The sequence below is a fragment of the Typopeltis vanoorti genome, chromosome 2 (assembly GCF_054136105.1).
Source record: "Typopeltis vanoorti isolate ZY-2024b chromosome 2, IOZ_Tvanoo_1.0, whole genome shotgun sequence".
Taxonomy (NCBI): domain Eukaryota; kingdom Metazoa; phylum Arthropoda; class Arachnida; order Uropygi; family Thelyphonidae; genus Typopeltis; species Typopeltis vanoorti.
The window spans coordinates 76,199,724-76,223,141 of NC_143550.1; the positions used below are offsets into that span (position 1 = coordinate 76,199,724).

At 33.5% G+C, this 23,418-nt stretch overlaps 1 protein-coding gene and 1 long non-coding RNA gene across 4 annotated transcripts in view; one reads left to right on the plus strand and one right to left on the minus strand.

Annotated features, from left to right (window-relative positions):
* Window positions 1–23,418, plus strand: part of LOC150109189 (potassium voltage-gated channel protein Shal-like) — a 288,406-nt gene that overhangs the window by 146,639 nt on the left and 118,349 nt on the right. The gene's annotated exons all lie outside the window — the stretch shown is intronic.
* LOC150109190 (uncharacterized) overlaps window positions 1–23,418 on the minus strand; it is a 129,866-nt gene that overhangs the window by 50,374 nt on the left and 56,074 nt on the right. For both annotated transcript variants that reach the window (XR_016550227.1, XR_016550228.1), the window contains exon 3: window positions 14,205–14,359. This is a non-coding gene — a long non-coding RNA (uncharacterized LOC150109190). The remainder of the gene's footprint in view (window positions 1–14,204; window positions 14,360–23,418) is intronic.

Sequence of the window (23,418 nt, forward strand, 5' to 3'; positions counted from 1 at the left end):
TCAAAGAGGAAAAAAAAAATGTATAAACACGTTTGCATAATACTTAGTAATTATGACAGATACCTGATTGACGGAAACCGGATTAAGGGGATTGCGAATTAACTTGGGAGAGTTAAACTTTATTTTTATATTAATTTTAATTATATAACAAAATTTGTAACAATATCAGCTGACATTTTTTCCAATTTATATATATATATATATATATATATATATATATGATGATTAATAAACCCTCTACACCGCAAGGTAAAAAGAGGATAAAAGGAAGATGAGATGAGATATATATCTTTCATATAATTAAACAAATCTGGAGCTTATCAATAATAAATAAATAAATAAATAAAATAATTTAAAACACATTTCTGGATATGAAAAATTAAATGAAGAAACTATGCAAGAATTGGTTAATATTTATGACAAATTAATAAAACAACAAGGTATGACGTCATGCTGCTATGAAACATGAAAGCATGACGTCATACCTTGTTGTTTTATTAATTTGTCATAAATATTAACCAATTCTTGCATAGTTTCTTCATTTAATTTTTCATATCCAGAAATGTGTTTTAAATTATTTTATTTATTTATTTATTATTGATAAGCTCCAGATTTGTTTAATTATATGAAAGATATATATCTCATCTCATCTTCCTTTTATCCTCTTTTTACCTTGCGGTGTCGAGGGTTTATTAATCATCATATATATATATATATATATATATATATATATATATATATAAATTGGAAAAAATGTCAGCTGATATTGTTACAAATTTTGTTATATAATTAAAATTAATATAAAAATAAAGTTTAACTCACCCAAGTTAATTCGCAATTCCCTTAATCCGGTTTCCGTCAATCAGGTATCTGTCATAATTACTAAGTATTATGCAAACACTAGGAGAAAATTTAGAGATTAAATCATTTTTAATTATTCAAAAATTTAATTCTAATTCTTTAATCCAGTTCCCTCCATTTAAATATCTTTTTAATGTTTCATGTCTCTTAATTCATATTGTTTATATTAATTTAACTTTGAGAGTACTTTCATGTTTCATAGTCTGTGCTCGAGAGTACTTAACGCAACCCTTCTAACTTTCTCGCTAAATTTCAGATTTTTGCTTCCATAGTATCACGTTATATACCAACCAGAAGATATCTGATAGCTGAAGAAGAATGAAAGATCGTTTTCAATATATCGTTTATAAAGTATTTCTGTTAATTTGCTCAGATTTAGAATGTCCATATAATTTAAAATACAGTATATATTCAATCACCATCTTCTTAATAATAAGGCTTAACTTACTGAGTTATACTGTATGAAAGACAAAAGAAATTTGGTAGGCTTCTCTTACTAAAACATAAACTCCAATTTTATATTCTGGACTGAACAATTTTGATTTACTAATTTACATGAACTGCATTATATTCAGTACACATTTAATTCTATAATCATTGTGTTTTTACCTTTCTGCGGGCATTTCTGCATTTTGGGGTAAAAAGATTAGCAGCAGTACATCACATTGGTGGAACTATACTCCAGGAGATTGACGAGGCCAAGGATTTGGGAGTGTTGGTGGATAGGGAGTTGAATTTTAGGGGACACATCCCAAAAGTGACAAAATCAGCTTATCAAATCACTTGGTTGCTGGAAAACACTTTAACGAGCAGAAACAAACAGGTTATTGTTCCCCTGTATCGAGCCTTGATAAGACCCCATCTGACTACTGTGCCCAGATATGGGCGCCAGGGTTTCTTCTCGATGGGGAGGAGGTGGAGAGGATCCAGAGACGAATGACCAAGATAATATCAGGACTATGGAATGCACCTTATGAGAACAGATTGAAGATTTGTGGGCTGCAGAAATTGGTTGATAGGCGGAAAAGGGGAGATATGATTGAGACATTCAAATTACTGAAAGGTTTCTATAAGATCAATTCAGAAGATATTTTTGAGAATAGGGAGGACTAGGGGGGCCATCAATGGAAGCTTGGTAAGAGTGTGGTTAGCAAGGGTGTTAGAGCTAGGTTTTTTACTTGGAGAGTGGTAAATGAGTGGAATAAGCTGCCAGAGTCTGTTGTGGGTGCCACGACTGTAAATGAGTTCAAGGAGTGTGTGAATGTTGAATAGTTGTTCTTGACATGATGTTGGTCCTCCCTCGATGAGTCTAAGGACTCCTTGGAGCTGTCCGTAATAATAATAATAATAATAATAATAATAATAATAATAATTTATGTCGAGTGAAATAAACAATGGATACGAAACAGGAAGCACTCAAGCGCCGCCTTTAATTATTAGCTTTGGGTTAAAAGTTCCGTTTGAGTAAAACTATACATTTGTATGTTATTGAACTGTCGATTTATGTAGTTGTATTAAAATTTGATGCAAGTAAAGATATGATTTAAGAGTGCAGCTTAGCCTGAATATTCTGCTGAAATTAGATAAAGAAAAGAAACGGAGATAAGATGAAATTACAAAGAATTTACTGTATATTAAATTCCAGTTCTTTACTGTTTTAAATTTCATTTTATTCACTATGCCTGGACTGTTTTCAGCTTTGGAAATAGCTTTTTAATAACTTTTTCCGGATATTTTTCAAGGCTCGAAAATATTTGGGGATAATAGAATATAATACTGTAAAAATGAAAGTTGTTTTTCAGAGGATCATTACACGGAAGCAGGCCAGTGTAGTTTGTTAACTTTGGTTCATTTTCTCCCTTTTTCCTTTCTTTTGTATTTTTTTTTCTAAATATGATGTGTGCTGAAAATACGCGAACTTAATTGAACTTTCCATTCTAAGAATATTGCTGGTATAGCCATAAAAGAGATTCTATGAATAGGGTGTACTAATGCTAAAAGAAGAGCCATTCACTTTTTCATTTGGTTGTAGCTTAAACATCACGCCACCAAAAATTATTCTGTAATTCGATTTCTTTGCATGTATCTGATGATTGTCAGAAAGTAGTAGTAATAGTGTTTACTTACATACACACTCTCGTGACTGTATGAGTGTTTCCAGTATCTACACGCGATAAAATGAGAACGCATCGACTCGGTAAGGCGCATCAATTTTCAATGACCATGGTGGTGAAAGTTTAACACACAATTATACACACAGATGTAGTTTCTGCACAGAATTACTGATTACTTTTTGTATTGCACACAAAAAAAAGAATTTTTAAATCAAACACTTGCTGTCAGAAATATCCAGAGTTCTTTAATGAAGTCATTAAATAGACGCATCAAAAAAGTATTATTCTGTTCTAAACCACAATCCCATTTTTGCCAGGGCTAGAATTAGTTAGAATTCTTGCAGGTATGGATATTTGTGAATATTTTCAGGAACAGATGATTTTCATCGGTTGGTGTGAGATTACTGCTTTGCTTGGTGGAGAGGTAAAGTTGGTTGAAAATAGCACTAAATATCCCGTAGATTTACAATTATCGTAGTTAGGAATTCTCATCATCGTCATAATAATAATAATAATAATAAATTGACATCGAAGGATCAGTTTACCGTTCTTTTACATAAGAAAGCATCATTGTTTCCTTGAGTGAAACTCAGGTTTTTTTTTTTCCTCTGTGGAAAAATTCTACTACCTCCGTATGAGATTGGCTAATGTTAAAAAGCATTGCAAAATATTACTTCGATATAAATAATAAAGCAGTCTGTTTAATTACCGTTTTGTATTCTCTATTAACCTACATACACTGATGCTAACCAAATGTGTAATATGATTATTTTTATGTCGATTACATACACGATTGGTTGCAGAAGTGCATCTGTGTTAGTGTCGTTTGTGGATAGAGACAGAGGGGAACTTACTGACAGTCTTTTTTTGAATGTCTGAAAATAACTTGAGGAAGGTTCTACTAGAAGCAATAGGCAGTGGAATGGACGAGAGGAAGATGGTCGGGTCTTATGATCTGCAGTTGGACTGCGAATAGTTTTCTAGTAGCGACTGCTCCTGTTTTATTGTCTTAGAGATAGATGAAGGGATGATGGATGCCATTTCAATAAAAACAACGACTGTGGAAGCCCCTGTAAAGAAGACATACGATAGAAACAGCCGTCTGTGAGATAGCGATAGCGAGCAGGGTGAGTGGGGGGAAAGATCAGTTATACAACTACCCACGTCTGCACAACACGAACTTTTAGTTGTTATTTTGTGTGTGTGTGTGTGTGTGTGTGTGTGTGCGCGCGCGCGCGCGAGGACTTCTTCCCTTTTTATCATCCAGAGACTACTTTAGTTCTTCCTAACGATAGTATCCGAACAATATCTTCCAAATCATAATCTCTACATTATGCTGTAGTTATATTTTTTTTGATACAACAACAACAACAGCAAAGCAAATATAACTACGGTTACTCTACCATTAAAAAAATAGTCCTTTCGCGAAGATTTTGTACAGAATATTTGGCTTTTGGCCCACTATTACAAAGGTTGAACTTCGTAATTCCTCCTAAAGATAAATATCATTTATGGATGAGTCGTTATTGCTAACAGAGAATTATGAGTTAAGCTCAGCGGTGCAGAACAGGAGGCTCAATCGGGAGCGCATTAGCTAACAGACAACACACGTTGCTTATGTTTGCTATCCTAGCAAGCGTGGCTCTTATGTTGTTGTTTCTAATGGTGGAAATCCATCCGCTCTTCCCAATGACGTCATCTTTTATGTTAGACTTGGAAGAATTAACAGATTGCCACAGATATTTATCTGAAGCAGCGTTTGATTTGTTGAACTTCATATTTTTTTTTCGAAGTTTTCATAAATGCTATCTCCTCATTCTGTATCATGTCAGTAATTCCTAACAAAGTATTTCAAGCATTACTTGTTAATAGTTCTAATAAAATGGATGACTAATACATGCTTCCCATCTGGCTGGTAAATGAGTTTTTTTTTTAAATTTTTTAAAATATAAATGCTGGAATATACAAATATAAAATAAAAATTCCCTTGGACATACGAAAAAAGAAAAGAAATAAAAATTTGCCTCGCAGTTTCAATAATGCCATTTTATATGTTTAGGAATAGGTTTTTCCTAAACATATATTAAATTCAGTCAGTTACTTAAAATCTGAAGTAACTGACTGAATAGGCTATGTAGTTCGACCTTTCAATCCCTTTGCATCCCAGTACAGGTAACGACTTATTGCATTATGGTCAAATTTCTTCCTTTTAGAAGTTAATTAATTTCATATGTGTGTTCTATATAAAAGATGTACACATAGTTCATGGCAAAGATTTACCGGATGCATGTAAAATGCTTTTAACTGAGACATTTCTCACTGAAAGGTCGTTTCTTATAGGCCCTTGTCTATTTAATCTATTTGACCATTAGCTAATAAGTTCCAATAAAACTGATGTTTTAATAAGTTGTTTCCGTTTTTAAAATAAATAAATAATTTCGAATATTCATTCAACGATGTGGTGCTGTAAATGTGCTGCCATCTGGTAGTAACGGGTAAAAACAGATATAGAACTAATACTTCACTCTGATATATTAAAAAAAAAAAGGCCGAAATATGCATTACTTTTGCTCTGTTTTACAGAACTATTTTAATAAAAACGGTACAGGTTTATTTTAAGATAACATTATCTGAAATTAATATTAAGTATTTTCTCATTATTAGTAAATTCCAACATAAACAGAATGCTTTGGGCATTCCCGTTGTTTTTTTCTATACAGTCAGAATTGAATAGAGAAAAAAAGCTACCCAAATATACAGTAGTAGTAAATAAAAATATCTGAACAGGGACTTCCGATCTGTGAATACTGAGGGGTGGGGGGGGGGGATGAAAACTCTGTCGTCTGGAAATGGCAATGTTTTTGTTCGCATAATACTCCGAACTAGTATTACAATATATGTGCAACCACTCTATATAAATAATAAGATAGTTTCCTTCGTTTGGTATTGAAAAGACATATGTAACATAATATATTCATGTTTCAATGCCAATAATAGCTCCTGCTTTTGCTTGCCAAGTGGCAGTGCAGTCAGTTTAGACGTCCATGTATAAATACAGAAATGTCAGGAATGGAATTTTTGAAAAATTAAAATGATTCAATTTCGAGCTTAGAAAAGAAGATAACAATTGCCCACTGCGGTTGCGCCACAGACAAACTCTGATCGACTTCCGGATGAGATTAAAAACCTGATCTTCTAAAACTAAAAGAACAAAGCTAACTGCCAATGTCACAGAATGCTAGCTCAGAACAACGACAAGGGCTCAATAGCGCTACAAAGGAAGTTCGATATGGACATAGAAACTATCAAAATCAACAGCGGGAGGCAAAACTTCAGTAAACACACAGATGACCCAGACGCTCTGGAAAATGCTCTACACACAGACCGTAAACTTCTCCCATCAATCCACGGAGAACATGGTCTGGTTTACTGTGACGTAGACAAAATTTAAACCTTTGCCGAAAGCCTAGAGAAGCTGTGTAGCCAAACCACGATCATACGGATTTCGACTTCATCAGTAAAGTAAACATTTGGGTACGTTGTACGCTAACATGCACAGAGTACATAAACGCCATTCAACTGATATCACCTGCTGAGAAGCAAGAAATCATCACCAAACTTTAAAAAGAAAAAAAAAACACCACTAGAGATGATATTTCCAACAAAAACAGCAAATGCCTGCTACATAAAGCTATAATGAACATTGTTGCTATTATTAATGCAATGTTAAAATATCACTACTTCCCTCCATTATGGAAAGTAGCAGATGCAATTCCAAAACCAGAAAAAGCAGCACATCTTCCCCAAAACTATCGCCCCAGTCAGTCTACTTTCCTGCCTAGGAAAAATAGCTGAGAGGGTAATATTAATAAGACTGCAGAAAGTCACTAAAGAATTAAATCTCATTCCCGAAGCAATTTGGATTCTAGGAGAACCATTTTGTTGGAAACTGCGTAGGGTTCAACTGGAACCAGTAAACAGGGATGATCTTCCTGAACATGGCCAAACATTCGACAAAATATGGCACAATGGGCTTCTTTTCAAATTCCAAGTGAAGCTACAAGGAATTAGATTGTCTGCATGCAACATCATAGCATGTCCCTCAGGGTGTCTGGTATCACCGCTATCTGTATGGCTGACACTCCACGCACAGTTCCGCCACACAATGGCCCTATACGCAAATGATACTGCAAAAATGGACAAAAACCGACAAGCAAGTGAAAACGCAGTCTCAGAACTATAACAGTAGTTTAAAAAATGACGAATTGATGTCACTGCAGACAAAAGAACTATAGTGCTATTCACAAGAAAAACGAGTCTCCCCGAAAGGTGAAATTGTCATGTTTGGCACCCCTATTCCATGGCAAACAATTAGATAAGCTTTTCGTTTCACGACTCATACCAATCATGTCTATTCAAAAGCAAGTAGAGCAATGGGCGAAACTATACTTGTTACTAAATTCGTGGTTAGCTAAGCACGGAACTTAAACTGCTGCTATACAAGATGCTAAAAATGTACGTCATGAGGTTTGGCTCATCCTTGTGGAGTCACACAACGGATTCAAACGCTAGCAAACTACAACTAATCCAAAACAAGCATTTGCGAATAGCATTTGAAGCACCATGGTTCATGAGAAGCCGATATCTCTGGAATCAAACCTTTTCTACTAGAAAAGGCTGCCAAATTCTTTGCAAATGCTGCTGTCGACACTAACCCACTAATCCACCAAGCGGTAGACTGCAGTGAGCATGATCCAGCAAAACATAAACGTTCCAAAACCATACTGAACAGGTACGTTTTTTTAAACCCACTGCCAGAAGCTCAAAATGGACAAGTCAAAGGCTCAGTAATATTCCAAGCCCGTTAGTTCTACCATCTAATGGTAGACTAAAACAAATATCACAAATAAATAAATAAAATAAAAAATACTGAACAAGTAGTATTTTTTAACGAAAAAAAAAACTCTCACTGGTAGTCAATAGTTCCATAATAGGCGAGCCAAGTGCTCAATAATATTGCTTAATCCAGAAATTTCCTTGCAAATCTGAAAGGGATAAAGCACCAGGGTCCAATCAATCCATCTTGCCAGAACAGTTAATAGTCAAAAATGAAATAGATGAGCAGTCTGTAGCTTAGTGGTAAAATACTCAATTACGAGTACTTCCAGATATTTTGGGTTTTAGTGTACCTTACGCCACAGATATGAAAATCGCACTTTCAAAGTTATAAAAATTACTGAGCACTGGACAGTCAAAGGGCTAGTAAAAATAAGCCGTTCCTTCAGATAGATCCTTTGAAAATAGAAAAGAATTTAGAAAAAACAGGACGTAATTTGTTTTCAACCTAAACCAAATTGGCTGACAATAAACAGACTTTCATTTATCACCATACTAAGAATGTGAATCTGTGATTCCCATAAATTCATCCATAGCTATTTACGAGTATTAATTTAATAGTTCTACGATAGCAACAAATCGGGAATGTAGAGTATCGTTTAGAACTCGAATTCTGTTAATTGGATTCCCACAGTAGAAACTTTATTATCAAGTAAAAATTTTGAACGGTTGGCATTGTATTTATTTTTAGCCTTGGAAATTGAAATTTTCCGATCTTCATCTTGATCAATTATTTATAAATTTGTCATTAGGCAGTTGCTTACCAGTTTCTTTAAGGGAATTTCTCTGTGGTATATTCTAACACCACCACCACTACCACCACTACGTTAATTAAACTTAATCTGAGGAAGAACCATTTTTATTTTAATTCCAACATAAACTGATCTATGCGTAAACACAATTAGAGAGACATAACTAACAAGGTTTAAGATTAACTAGTTTATCGTATCAAAATTGGTTCCGAAGGCCAATTAAATAGATTTTAATAATAAAACTAATTCATTCAACAATATTTCATATTATGATTTCGTCATAATTCTATTATGAGTCATTTCTCTCATGATTGCTTATCATTTTACTGTCTACAAAAGTTTACTATCAAATTGATTATTAGTGCAGACATTTTTTTTTCTATATTTGTTACTGAGTGAAATCTCAACTGTTAAAGATTTTAATCTGTAGTTCATTTTTGGAAATATTAAATCGTACTTATTTATTTTGTTTGAGCAGTGATTATACTGATATTCATGTTGACATAACCCCATTTTCGTATTGTAGCAACGTTTTGAAATCATTTACCTTAATATGAAAATAATTCAAAAAGATCGTGGTTTTTGAAATAAGTAACATGCTCATTAATAAATCATAATACAATAAACCCACAGATTTACGACTCTCCCCGGCTTTTGCGATTAGTAAGAAAATTCTGTTATGAATGTATGAAACTCCGGATCATAGAAGTCAGCGGTTGCTGACTGACCGATATCACAGCGCCCTCCGAAAATAAAGCACTTTACTTGATAAGAATGAACTCTAATAACTGAATCAACATGGTTTATTTTTTATTCAATGTTTTACGTGACAAAATATTGCATACATATTTGTGTTTTAAAAAAAAAACTTTTACAGAAATGTCAGTGCCTCTTGCCTGGGCAAAACTCATATACTTTATTATTCTAAATACTTTAATTACTTAGATGTGTTTTAATGGTTTATTAATATTTCTTAATAAGGTCTTTCGTTGTTGTTTATTTGATTTTTCGAATATATGTTTTGAGAAAAATATGGCATGCACTTCGTTTATAAGCAGAATGTCTGTGTTATTAATATTCAGTACTCAATACAAACAACTCTTCAAATGCTCATCTATTCATATACATATATCATATTCATATATATACACATCATTAACTCAACCCTAGTTCACTAATCTTTTAAACATAACGGGTTCTTACGACAAATAGCTTTAGTGATATATAAATCTATATATATATATATATCATTGCTTATATGGATTTCTATATTTTGAAAGAAACAAAATTGCAAAATTTCTTGTATGAAAAAAAAAATACCCTGCCATGTCCGTATTGAGATTGGCCAATTTGTGGTAAGAGTTATTCAAGCTGGCCTTAAGTATCCTACTCTTGTTTGCTGTACTGCTAAAATTCCAATTACTTCTTCCTCTCGTTCTTGAAGGATAAATGGAGAATGGTCAGCTTCCAAAATCATCTCGTCCTAATTGAAACATTTGTAGGTTACCTGCGTTACGTAGTATGTCCTTTCAATGGGTGATGGTTAAATTGCTATGATAATTCTAACCATGATAGATTGTAAACTAATAGTACAATGATATCTCGAGTGGACTAAGGATTAAAACAGCCAGAAACCCTACCCTACTGATCCAACATGAACTCACTGAACGATAAAAATCAACTGCCACTTAAAGCATTTGAAGGAAGTGTCTGCGTTTAAAGTTTTTGTCCGCTAATTGCATGTTCTCTGACTGTTTGTCTTTTCTTTTTTGGCAGAAAATATCGTAATCCTGTGGATGAAAACTTTGTCATTTCCTTCTAAGATATGCATTTTCAAATTTTCAGTTGAAAAGCTCCCCCCCCCCCCAAAAAAAAAACAGCTAGTACATTGTTAACTCTCTAACTGTACCAGCTTTAACTGTTGACAAAATTAAGAATCGTTTTCAAGAGGAATTTTATATGAAAGGCAGCTATCTATTAATAAACGTCAGATCAAACACAAGTGCGCACTCTAATTAAGAAAGTTATATATCAGAGCACAAGTCCACAATGCGAAGGAAACACAAGTTAGAAGAGTAAAAAGATACGACAAGCGGCAGCAAGAATGACATATGAGATGAGTGATTTGAAAAGGGGCAATTTATATGGTCGACTAACTATTCCGGGTAAAAAAACAAGTCCTAACACCTTCAGGATATATTACACGTTGAACTTTGCACGGTAAAAAACGAATAGCTTAAGATTAGATTTATTTACACGTGACAGCAACCGAATTGATGACTATTTATGTGCTGTCTACAGAAAGCGTGTTAACGTTGACAGTGTTAAAAAAAAGATTCGCAAGAAGGCTGTTTTCTTTTCTTTTCATCTGTCTTCACGCCTTCAAAGTAGAGTTGCGTCGGAAATTGAAACTAGAAGTCGTACAAACATTCCAATCTCATTCACAGTCCATTCGTTTCAATAAATATAATCTAAAAATGAATTCGATTTTCCTCTTCCATTGTGAGCCACACATTCAGAAACCCTAATTTTCATAATCTGATGATCTTAATTCATATAAAATTCATATTAAAATAATTCATATAAAATGCATATTAAATACAAATTTCTGATGAGAAAATAACTTTTTTCTATCAGAATTTTGCACTCTACGTAAAATTTGAATACTGAGATTTTGTACTGTATGTAGGCGTTTTAACATTGGCAGTTGTTTGGAAATACATGTTGAATTATTCTTAACAAAAATAAGTCTTTTTCCACATAGTTCAAAGAAGGCCGAAGAGTAGAGTAGATATTAGGAAATATTCCTCACAGATTCACTCATTCCTTGATTAACACTTTGCTTTCAGCTCTGTTCAACTTTTTACATTGTCGTACAGTTTATTCTAGGTCTGCCTCTTTTTCGAGTTGTTGGAATAAGTCCTTCAAGAGTTTGCAGTGATAGGCCATTTAATCTGCTGATATGAACAAGCCACAAAATTGTTTTCTTTGAGTCTTAGTTACGAGGGTATCCCTTGGACGAGTGAAATAACTGATTCTTTGTTTTACTTCAAAATTGTGGCATGTTCAATACATGGTATCTTTAGGAATCGTCTATAGCGCCTCATTCCAAATACAGCAACCTGTTTTCGTCTTCTTTTAGAAAGATTCAAGTTTAACTTCCGTATAGAAGTATTGAATTAACTTGTGTGTCAATAAGGCGTAATTTGTTAGTAATTGTAAACTTGTTATCTCCCCATAGTAGTTTCAGTGTTTGAAGTACTATGGGCAGGGATACATCCATAGAAGTTGATCAGTTTAAATACCCAGACAATGTCTTGAATAGATATGAAAGATAATTTGGTTCTAATTGTAGATCATTTAGATGAGGGGTCGTGAACTGGTGGCCCGCGGGCCGGATAAGGCCCGCGAAGGCTTTGTATCAGGCCCGCGACCTTAATGATTTCTTTTCTAAAAATCAATGTTTCTAACATCCTGCGGGGATTAAAACAGAAAATAAATTCAAACTTCTAAATATTTAATGACATCTTTAAACAAAAGTAAAACTTATTACTATAATTCTTTGTACCATGTTTCTATCATCAAATGTTGGCAACTGAATGGAAGTTGCTTGTCACGCAGCCATTTTAAGGCACGTGATACAATGTAAATAAGTTACAGGTTAGCATTGTAATATGATAGTGTGTTTATAAAAAGTTACTTCAATAACATCTTTTTTTTTTGCCCATAATATTGTCTGAATTTAAAGTTAAAAAAGAAAAATAGATCAAGAAGGCAGAACTTTTCAAGAAAAATGGGAGAAGGAATATTTCTTTGTGGAAATAAAAAATATTTCAACAGAGGATATTTTCGAATGTTATTACAACAAGTGATGCTGCTGTTAAATGTAGTTATGTCATAAGTGAAAAATTTCTCGGGCTTCGAAACCTTTTACTAATGAAGAATTTATTAAAAATGTATTTTTAAGTGCAATCGAAATCATATATCCGGAAAAAACAGCAAGCATTTCAAAATATAAGCCTATCAGGAAATACAGTTGCGGAGCGTGCTGAAGATATAGCAGAGAACTTCCAAGATATACTGGTTGAAAAAATAAAGTTTTGTAGCGTGGTCCATTGCAGTTGACAAATGTACGGACATTATTAATACTTTCCAGTTAGCAATATTTATTCGTGGCATTGATGACGATATGAATGTGAATGTGACTGAAGAACTATTGGACATAGTGCCTATGTCAGGAACTACGACAGGAAATTACTTATATTTGTGTATTGAGAAAAGTCTTAAAAGTGGTCACTCGGACTGGTCAAACTTAGTAAGTGTGACTACAGATGAGGCTCCTGCTATGGTTAGTGTTAACGTCAGACTTGTTACAAAACTACAAATGATAAAGTAAATGTTGTGCAAGGAAAAAAACTTAAATCATTTCATTGCATAATACACTAGGAGTCGCTTTGTGCTAAAAAACTAAAGATGGAACACGTCATGAGTGTAGTAATTAAAACAGTAAACTGGATAAGCTCTCACGCCTTGAATCATCGACAATTCAATTCTTTGTTGGATGAATTGGATTCACAATACAGTAGTTTGCTATATTATACGGAGGTTAGGTGGCTTAGTCGTGGCGTCATTTTAAAAAGATTTTTTGAACTCTTAAAAGAAATTGACATGTTTACTTCATCCAAAAGAAAATTGATTCCTCAGCTCACCGATGAAGATTGGTACAAAGCCTTGGCCTTTTTAGTTGACACAAAGCCACTTAAACACTTTGAATACTGCTCTGCAAGGACGTGAACAGTTGATAAGTTCACGAACAATTAAGTCATTTCTGGCAAAACTCTGTTTGTGGCAAATCCAGTTGGCGAAGAATAATTTAGCCGACTTTCCTGCACTTAAATCGATTTCTCGAAATAATAATGATGCTGAAAAGTGCATTCCTCAAATTGAAGAATTGAAAATTCAATTTGAAAAAACATTTTCTGATTTCAACCAGTTTAAAAATGAATTATTATTATTATTCAGTTCACCTTTATTTAATTAATATTGAAAATGTTGACGAAGAATTACAAATGGAAGTAATTGAACTCCAGTGCAATACCGAACTAAAAAATAAATATAACGAAGTTGGCATACCAAATTTTTATAAATACATCGGCAGTAAATATCTCAACTATAAACTTTATTGTGCAAAAATGTTGTCAATCTTTGGGAGCACCTATGTACTGTATGTGAGCAATTATGTTCAATTATGAAACTTAATAAGTCAAAGTTCCGCTCACGGATAAAATATTCTAGATTACATGCAATACTTCATATTGCAACACGAAACGAAAAAGCAGATATTGACATGTTAGTACAGAGAAAAAGTTGTCAGGTTTCTGGATCAAAATCCAATTAAAAAAAGGATGATTCGTAGGTGAACTTTATTTTTTTGTAAGTCAAAATTATGTATTTAAATAATTTTCTTAAAGTATGAATAAAATATAATTGAACTTATATTTTCTAAACTTGTTATATTTTTAAAATTTAAAAATAAAAATGGTTATAAATTTAAAATTTAAATGGTGGTGTAATTGCTTACGTAAGTCGTAAAGGCCGGCAACAAAAGGACCTTTGCTAGAGCCTTTCTTTTTTTAGTTTATGTTTTGGTTCACAGAATAATATTGAATACGGCCCGCATCTGATATACATCTAATTGTCTGGCCCTCTGCTGCGTTTGAGACCCCTGATTTAGATCTACAATTAGAACCAAAGACAGGATATTAGAGCCAAAATTACAAAAAATAAATTAACAATACTAAATAAAAATAAACATTTTATGAAGAATGCGATATTTTATTTTCAATACTGTCTAACTAATGCCATAACACAACGTTGATTATTCAGCATACGATAGCAACACAGGCATAAAGCCGACCCCTCTACATTTTCGTATTAGCGTAACATATAGAAATAAGAACTGAATGGAACAGAGTTCATGTTGTGGCCACCATAGAAGGATTTATGTTTCCTGTAGAAGGGTAATAAAGAATGGTAGTGGGTGTAAATAACACAAGATTACAATTAGAACCAAATTATAAACTAAACTAATTATGACATGTAGATGATCAAATCTTAACTGCTAATACAGAAGGTGAACTACAGGTAACAGCTCTATACAACCTTGACACGATTGTTACCAGATATGAAATGAGAATATCTTCTGATAAAACAAAAGTTATGTTATTTAAAGGAAAGGAATTAATAAGAAGCAAAATAGTTCTGGAGAGATTGATAGATGGAATCAGAAATGAGGACACAGGAATCTCCATTGGTGGAATAATACTCAACCACCTATGCTTTGCAGATGACATTGTTTCACTTGAAGAAGACGAAATAAACTTGAGCGAATGATACATAATCTGAATAGAGAAGGGAAAAGATACTGATTGATTGAATATTAATATAGAAAAGACAAAAATAATGTTTTTTGGTAAAAGGGAGATTGGAAAAAAGATTATTGTAGACGGAAAGGAACTTGAGAATGTGGAACAGTTTACCTATCTTGGAAGTTGTATAACACATTCTATACTGTAAAAAAGAAATTAAAATGAGGGAATGCAAAGGCTTTAACAGAGCTAAAATCCATGGACAAAATTTGGAAGAGTAGAAATATCAGCATAAAAACCAAACTAAGCGTTCTTGAGATATGCATCTTTAGCAGCATGTTATATGGTTGTGAAACTTGGATAATGACAAAGGAATCGGAGAGAAGCATACTGACTTTTGAAAGAAAGTGTTATCATAAAATTCTACGAATTGTATGTCGGACTCAGAAGATAAGAAATGAAGAAGTGTACAGAAGGATACAACTAAAAGAGACTCTGTTTCGACACGTCATACGAAGAAAATTAAAACTCTTTGGAGATCTTTGTTGAATGTCAAGTGACAGAAAGTTAAAAGTCATTGGTGTTTGACCTAATGAGCGAAACAAATAGGTCGTCCTCACAGTGAGTGGGCAGACGATATTAAAGATTGATGTGGGGAACTCTTCAAGAATTAAGTCATGCTGCAATGAACAGACGTCACTGGGACAATATAGTCAACATGGTATCAGACACGGGCGCTGCACCCATGGTTCGTGATGATTATGAAAATAGTTTTGAATAACAAATCAACTGAACAGATTCAAAAACATGAAACTGATAAATTCACTAGCATTAGGCACGATTAAATGATATCTTTAACCCTATGTAGTATAAAAAATTCAAGATTAAGAATATTCAATGTTTTAGATAAACTCGTTATACTATATGAAAGTGAAACATGGATGATAAAAAACAGACCAACGAAGAATAACATCAGTAGAGATGAAATATTTTAGAACTACAGGTTACACTAAACTAGATAAAAAAAGTTAACACGGCATTTTTACAAGAACTACAACAAGAACCAACTTTACAAGTAATAGATAATAGAGACAAATGGTATAGAAATATATATGAAATATGTGTTCAGAAAAATGGACACTGGGACAATATAGTCAACATGGTATCAGACACATGATAATTACATGTAATTATCATTAGATATTGTGTTCAATATGTGAAGATGAAGATACCCAGAAGGAATGTATGCTATGCATTTGTAAGTAGTAGAGGAATTTAAGAATTAAAGCAAATTGTAAAGATTTTGACCAAGAAGGCTGGAACTGGACAGTGTGCAGAAATGAAAACTTTCGGGAGTATGAAAGGCAAGCTTGGTGTAGAATTAATGAACAAGTTCTTCCACTACAAGTAAGTTTTGTTGTGAAGAAGATAAATTACTAATAAAAGGAACTGATGAATGTAATGTCGCAATAAGTTATTCGCACAAAAGAAGAAGGTATCGAGAAGAAAATTCTGCTAACATTTCCGACTTTATAGGTAGTTTGAGTTTACAAGGATGAAACTGGTGTAAAACAGGACACTTTAATGGAATCATTTTCTGATTACGTGGATTTTAATAATGATGTAAATAAGACGACAGATATCACAGCAAGCAGCAGCATTACGGTTTATAAGGATTCAATATGGTGCAGAATTCGGAAATATATTAAGTAGAATCGATCATGAGAGAGAGAGAGAGAGAGAGAGAGAGAGAGAGAGAGAGAGAGAGAGAGAGAGAGAGAGAGAGAAGAGAGAGAGAGAGAGAGAGAGAGAGAGAGAGAGAGAGAGAGAGAGAGAGAGAGAGAGAGAGAGAAAGAGAGAGAGAGAGAGAGAGAGAGAAAGAGAGAGAGAGAGAGAGAGAGACTATTCGGGTTCGTTTGTTACAAAGGATCTATCTGAAGGAGTCTATCTGAAGTATCTTTTCTTTATAAAAAAGAAAAGAATTTGGAGGCATTCATATTAGTAGAAACAAATGATTTAAAAACAGAATACTTTAAAAAATGGAGTAGAATTTCATAGAACACATTTTGTCTGATAAATCAAGAAATGGAAGAAACTTTAAGGAACTTCCATTGCTGGAAGTTCCTTAAAGGAGGAACTTCCAGCAGAACTCAGACCTTCCAGAGGCGGTTAGGAGTAACGTCCTTTAGGATTCAGTTTTGGAACCTTCATTAATTGACAATTTTATCATAGATTTAAGTTCATGCATTAATGGTAAAATTTCGCTCTTTGATAATAATGTACAATTCGGTAGAATAGTAAATTAGATAGACGAAGTCACTTCGTATGAAACTGGGGATTGAAATTCAGTTTGAATAAATATATTCTATTTGACAATGAAGTAGAATTAAATTGATAAATTGAAGGATCTGGAAGGAGTTACTGAATATAAGGATTTCGGTATTATAGTGGATTAGGAATTTAAATTCAATAATCATATCAATCAATAAGACTGAAACACGGGTTTGTTGATATAATTAAAACAAGCTTCACTTTCAGGAGTAAAAAAATTATGTTACATTTATAGAAATATCTAATCAGACTAGTCTTGAATTATGACGTTCAACTTTGATCACCTAGAATTCTACTGGATGTTAAAAGAATTGAAGAGGAGGTTTACTAGTAAGTTAAGGGATTAAATCAGGAAGGCTGTGAGACTCGGTTAGTAAACTGCCATTTGTTGGATTTAACACCAGGAGAAGGAAAGACTTAACTGGAGTTTATAAAGTGGTCATAACAGATATTATGTAAACATCCGATTTTTATTGCACTTGACTGAGCCTAGACCTACTGGAGGACATAAAAGATCATGAAGAAGAAAATTAAAAGTAATATAAGGAACCGAGTTTTACGGTTAAGATAGAAAATCAAAGGAAGGTAACCTGAGTGTCGTGAATAAAGAGCATGAACAGTTTTAACACTTTCATTGGCAAGCTGAAAATTGGAATTTCGTGTGATAGCCAAATTTTTTTTATATTTTTATTTAGTTAGCGACGTCAACGCGATAACGCGTGATCGGCCGTTTGGTGAGAACTCGCATCGCGTGATTGGCAATGAACGTGTTAAGAAAGGAATAGGTAAATTTTATAAGTGAATAGTCATCGTATGTTACGCTTTAGCGCAGGCCTACACATTTTACCGCGTAAGCTTCCGTAACCGATAATCACGCGGAATAGGTTGGTTGTTCCTTACTTCCGGTAGTATTCCATGTCTGTCATCTGTCAAATGAAAAACCTCCAGCAAAGTAGGCGGGAGGAAAAACCCCAGGATAAACTGCGGGAAAAATCCCTACTATCCACGCCCAATACCGGCTAACTTGACTATGGCTGAGGAAGATCTTCAGCTCCTCCCGTCACCGACGGGAGTCGAACCTATGACACTCCTTCCCCATGAATATGGTTGCGAAGCGCACAGACACTAGGCTAACCGAGCGAACAAGTGAATGGTAGGCTTAAAAAATGGTTTAATAATAGTTTACTCTTAATGCGTTGTTGAACAGCTAAAAATATATCAAATAATCAACAATAATTTGTTGATAATTTATTGCATTTAACTTTAAATATGTTAGTTAATCAGTAATTAATTAGCAAAGGAAAGAATGATGACGTGTTTCTTTTTTGCCACAAACGTGAGCACAAATATCCATTGAAACTTTAGGCTACTTCATTTTATTCTGACTGCAACCTATAATGTACGGAGAAAGACTCTGAGAGTTAACACGGAAAGTACTCTCCAGGTGTCACTGCATTGCTTGTTGACATCATCATTTTAGGTAATCATCATTATGCATAATAGCTCTCAGGCATAAACGCCTAAAATGAGCTATTATGTTCTAAACTTTGAAAGTAATATGCTTTCAATATTTTTTTTATCTAGTGAAGTAAGCCTAGTTTTTGTTTTCAGTTCTGGGTTATCTTAAAAGCACAAGGATCTCAACCCACCTGCGTAATATCATCACAGTCAAATTACTGGTTATGAATTTTATGGGTTCGTTTTTTTTTTTTTTTTTAGAATTCATTGATTGTGCCAATGCAACTGATAAACCAGGTAATTATAACTGCTTAAAAAAAACTTCAATACTTCACTGCTAAATAGAATACTAATTCCTTTATGAAGTAATTCGTCAACTACGTTATTATTAATCGCGATTCAGACCAGTTTTGTTTTCTTGCTTTGAGGCATTTTCCAACTCTACATACGACTAAGCATATTATATGCTCTGAAAATATTTTAATGTCCTCTTTCTCCCCGCCCCCACCTTATTATTATTATTATTATTATTATTATTTGACACCTCCAGGGAGTTCAAAGACTCATCGAGGGAGAATGTGCCAACAGCACTGAACGATTGAACACCCTTCCAAATACTAACCGCGCTCAAACTTGCTTAACCTTTTACTTGAGCCATTAGTGGCAGAGGCTCTACCAATCGACCAACCTTTGTAATCTAATATTACAGCCTAAACTACAGGATGGATTTTGGTGAAATTTGGTGTCGAAAAGAAGTTGCTCAATTCAGTACGAGAACATTTAAGAAGTGTGAGTTTATATTTGCCTCGTTCATAAAGGAACGTATTGGATTAAAAGTGACATCTATTTACGGTCTGTTTGACAGACATTGATGGAAAAAAGATGCAGACAGAATGTAGTAATTACTACATTCTGTATCTGTTTTTTTCAGATGTAGAATAAATTATTATTTCATCAGAATGGCAAAATAGAATTTGATCGTGGCTAAGCACAATTTAATACAAATTATATTCAGTTTACCCCTTCCCGATATGTAGAAATCAGTCAGGAAAAATGGTCATTAATTCAGGGATAAATTAAACTGCAGCGGTAATAGAAGAGAGATTATAGTAAATTAGAGAACTTTTGCTGTATATATTATCCATACAAATTTATCTTCATCTTCGATTTAAGTATCAAGCTGATATTATAAAGTTAAGATTATTTAGCTACTATATTACATATAATAACATATAGAATATATTATTATGCTCAGTTTATGGAAATAGAATTCACTATTCGAACGGGCCAAAAAATTTCCAATTACCAGAAGAAAAGCCGTTGTAGAAACAGTAACTAGAACATACTAAGGGGGGGGGGGGATTCAGATGATGATTTTTAATGCCAAGAGGGAACTAATTCAATTATTACAGTAGAAAGTAAAAATGGAAAAGAAATCTTTGTTTAAACCGAGTCAACGATATTTATAGACATTTATTAAATATACTCTTATACATACAAAAAATTCTTACGCACACACACACACACACACCTGTTCGATCAGTTTTAAATGTACCTCCGGAAACAATTCACCACCCGTTTTCCATTTCATTTATCACATTTTTGTTTCATTTTTCTATTTCTCACTCGCCCTGAATTCGCAATGCATATTCCCTTAACATTTATTTTATGGCGCGGCCATCTTTCTTGCCCTCACTATAAAAAAAAACACAACAAATGAGCATCCATCGAAGCCCTAACAATAACTAAAAATAACGCAGGAGGGACTGAAAAAGCTAATAAAACTTAAGAATGTGCGTGAGAGCACACACTCATAAAACGTAATTTATAACCGAAAGGAAGGAGGAACTTTCAAATTAAGGAATCTTTTACTCTCAAGTGTGAAGGTAAAATACCGACGATTCAACCAACTAAAAGTAGATGGTCATTACGCAAACTCAGAAACACTGACAATGATTAACGGAAAGTCTAAGCCTTGATTTCTTGTGAGAGAAAAATCCTTAATTTTAACCGAACTGTATAAGCGAGTCGTAAAATACCTGGAGGCAGTTCACTTTCTCGTATTTCGTCATTAATAAGAATTACATTCTTTTCGGCAAAGTTTGTCACCGTTTGCATTTTTTGTCAAAATAACGTGCAGGGAGTTTTCATTAGACTCTTTATGTATGAGTTATTAGACAGTAACGAATCAATTACTTTGTCATGTGATATTGCTTTCTAATTGCATTATACATTATTTAATAGGAGAAGAGAACAGTTAATGAAGCAACTAACCGGAAGCAGGATATAATTCATCGAGAATTAAAAGTTAACATTAATAATAAGCGCTATCAAATGGTAGTTGATGTGTTTGTACTTGGTTGAGTGCAAATTTATTTTTTCTTGATGTCTTTATACTCGTATGTTTACCCAATTTTAAAAAACAAACACATTTATAGTTTCCTTTAATCTACTGTTTCCTTTTGTTTCCTAAAGTGACAAGCGGGCATATTTTTAACTTATTCTGCTTTTTATACCATTTCACAAAATAAATCCTTTGTGTATAGCAATTTGTTCAGTAATTGCTGGCTTGGTTCGCTGAATCCGACATTCTACGGATCTTTAGTGGGAGATGACTTTCACCATCCGCTGTGAGACCACCACGCCCTCTTATTGGAGGATTGAAGTGGCTTGAAAACGTTCCATGTTCCGTCTCTAGCGCAAGGTTTCCGGACTACCTAAAAATGAATAGATAAGTAATAAAAATACAGGAAAAATATCTTAGACCACCCACGTTACTAATGAACTACAGTTTTACGAAAATCTTTGTTGGGTAGGAGCCATATAAATCATGCGGTGTGTGTGTGTGTGTGTGTGTGTGTGTGTGTGTGTGTGTGTGTGTGTGTGTGTGTGTGTGTTAAAAATCTCAAGTGTTAAACGCAGAGTAAGAAAAAAACAAAGAATGAAATATACTTACTTCGCTCAATTTAAACGTTAAGATCATCAACGAAACGAGTAAAGCTAAAGTAACAGGATTTTCTTTAAATATTCAACAATCACAAGATGAAAGATTAAGTGAATGTGATATATTTTTAACCTTATTTTTTAAAATAAAAATTCTTCCTGTAAAAGACAATCAGTCGACTTACTTTGGAGTAGATGAAACGTGAAAGTATGATAAGCCCAACATAGTAAAATAAAATGGAAATTGTGTAGTTTTTATTCAGAAACAACTATGTTATTTCTTATATACAGTTAGATATTTGATTAATATATTATACATGATTTTCACCAGACGATGTAACATCAGCGGTGGATTCTAAATATAAAATTTATCAACATAAATTAGCACCTGCATCTGTACTCAGTTTTCTTCTTTTTAATGCTAGCGTAAAAAAAGTCACCTGACTGTTTAGAAGTGTGACACCGGAATGACAATTTAGCGATAACACTGTACTTACAACGGTGAATATAAATTAAACGAATACCGCTATATGATTACGTAAGGTTAAAGAAATGTAAAGTATACTAACACCTGTTAAGAATTACCAAACACTGTGGTAAGAGATAATTTTCATCGCAGTTGAAAATCGTCTGTTACGATAAGTATTACTTATACTGGAGGAAATCCTAGTATAAGGTTTTTCTCCACTAACTTCCTTCCTGGAGGGAAGAAGTGGCATGCAAAATTTCGTGTTTGTTTTCTAGAGCAGGAGTCTTGAATTATCTAACTGTTGTCCAACTCATAGCACGAATGTAAAATATACAGTTGCAACTTTTTATGGTGACAGTACTTTTAACAAAATTTCTTTACTGATATATAATTTATGAATTATTGCAACATCAGTCTAACTAAACAACATCAGTCTAACTAAAACGAATGATCGTAGGAGCATCATACGACAACTTAAATAGTCTTAGTAATCAATATTGTCTCGTGGTATTGTGATGTTGAACTTCACAGAATCACGTACCTACAAATCAATCACCACCAACTATACATGATTCCCAGTTTTTATTATTGTAGATAAAATAAATGCAAATTACACAAGCACTACATAGTTGTAGAAGGAAAATTTGCATCTGAAGCCATGGATGCATTAATGTGCGAACACACAGTGAATAATAAGACTCCGGTTTATAGAAAAGTTTAATAATGCTCGCTTCCTTTCTGTTTAATGACAAAAGGAATGTTACGATGGACTAACAAAGTCATTTGTGAAGGAAACTTTTTTCCAGAGTTCGAAATCTTATGTTTAGCCTAAACAACAGTACCAGTCTCTTATTTACTCAAAACAGACTTTTTCCATTGTCAATAACATATTGCATCATTACATGTACACAACAGTATACAGTACAACAAATCGAATTTTGTAGAATATAAGAGGTTAAGTGTGAAATATCTGCAACGTATTTAGCAACACTGGTAATAACCAGTGTTGAATACCAGTGTTAATACACAAAGTACATCTTTTCTGAATATAATCCTTTTGTTTTTGGATGCATTTAACTCAGCAGTATACAAACTTTTATATATCCGCAAGATAAAGGAAAAAAAGAAAGAAAAAAAGGAATTCTGCTAGTTAGTAAACTGTATGTTGAGTCTTTCGTTGATCATTTGCCAAGGCGTATAAAATATTTTTCCGAGTCTAGACAGGT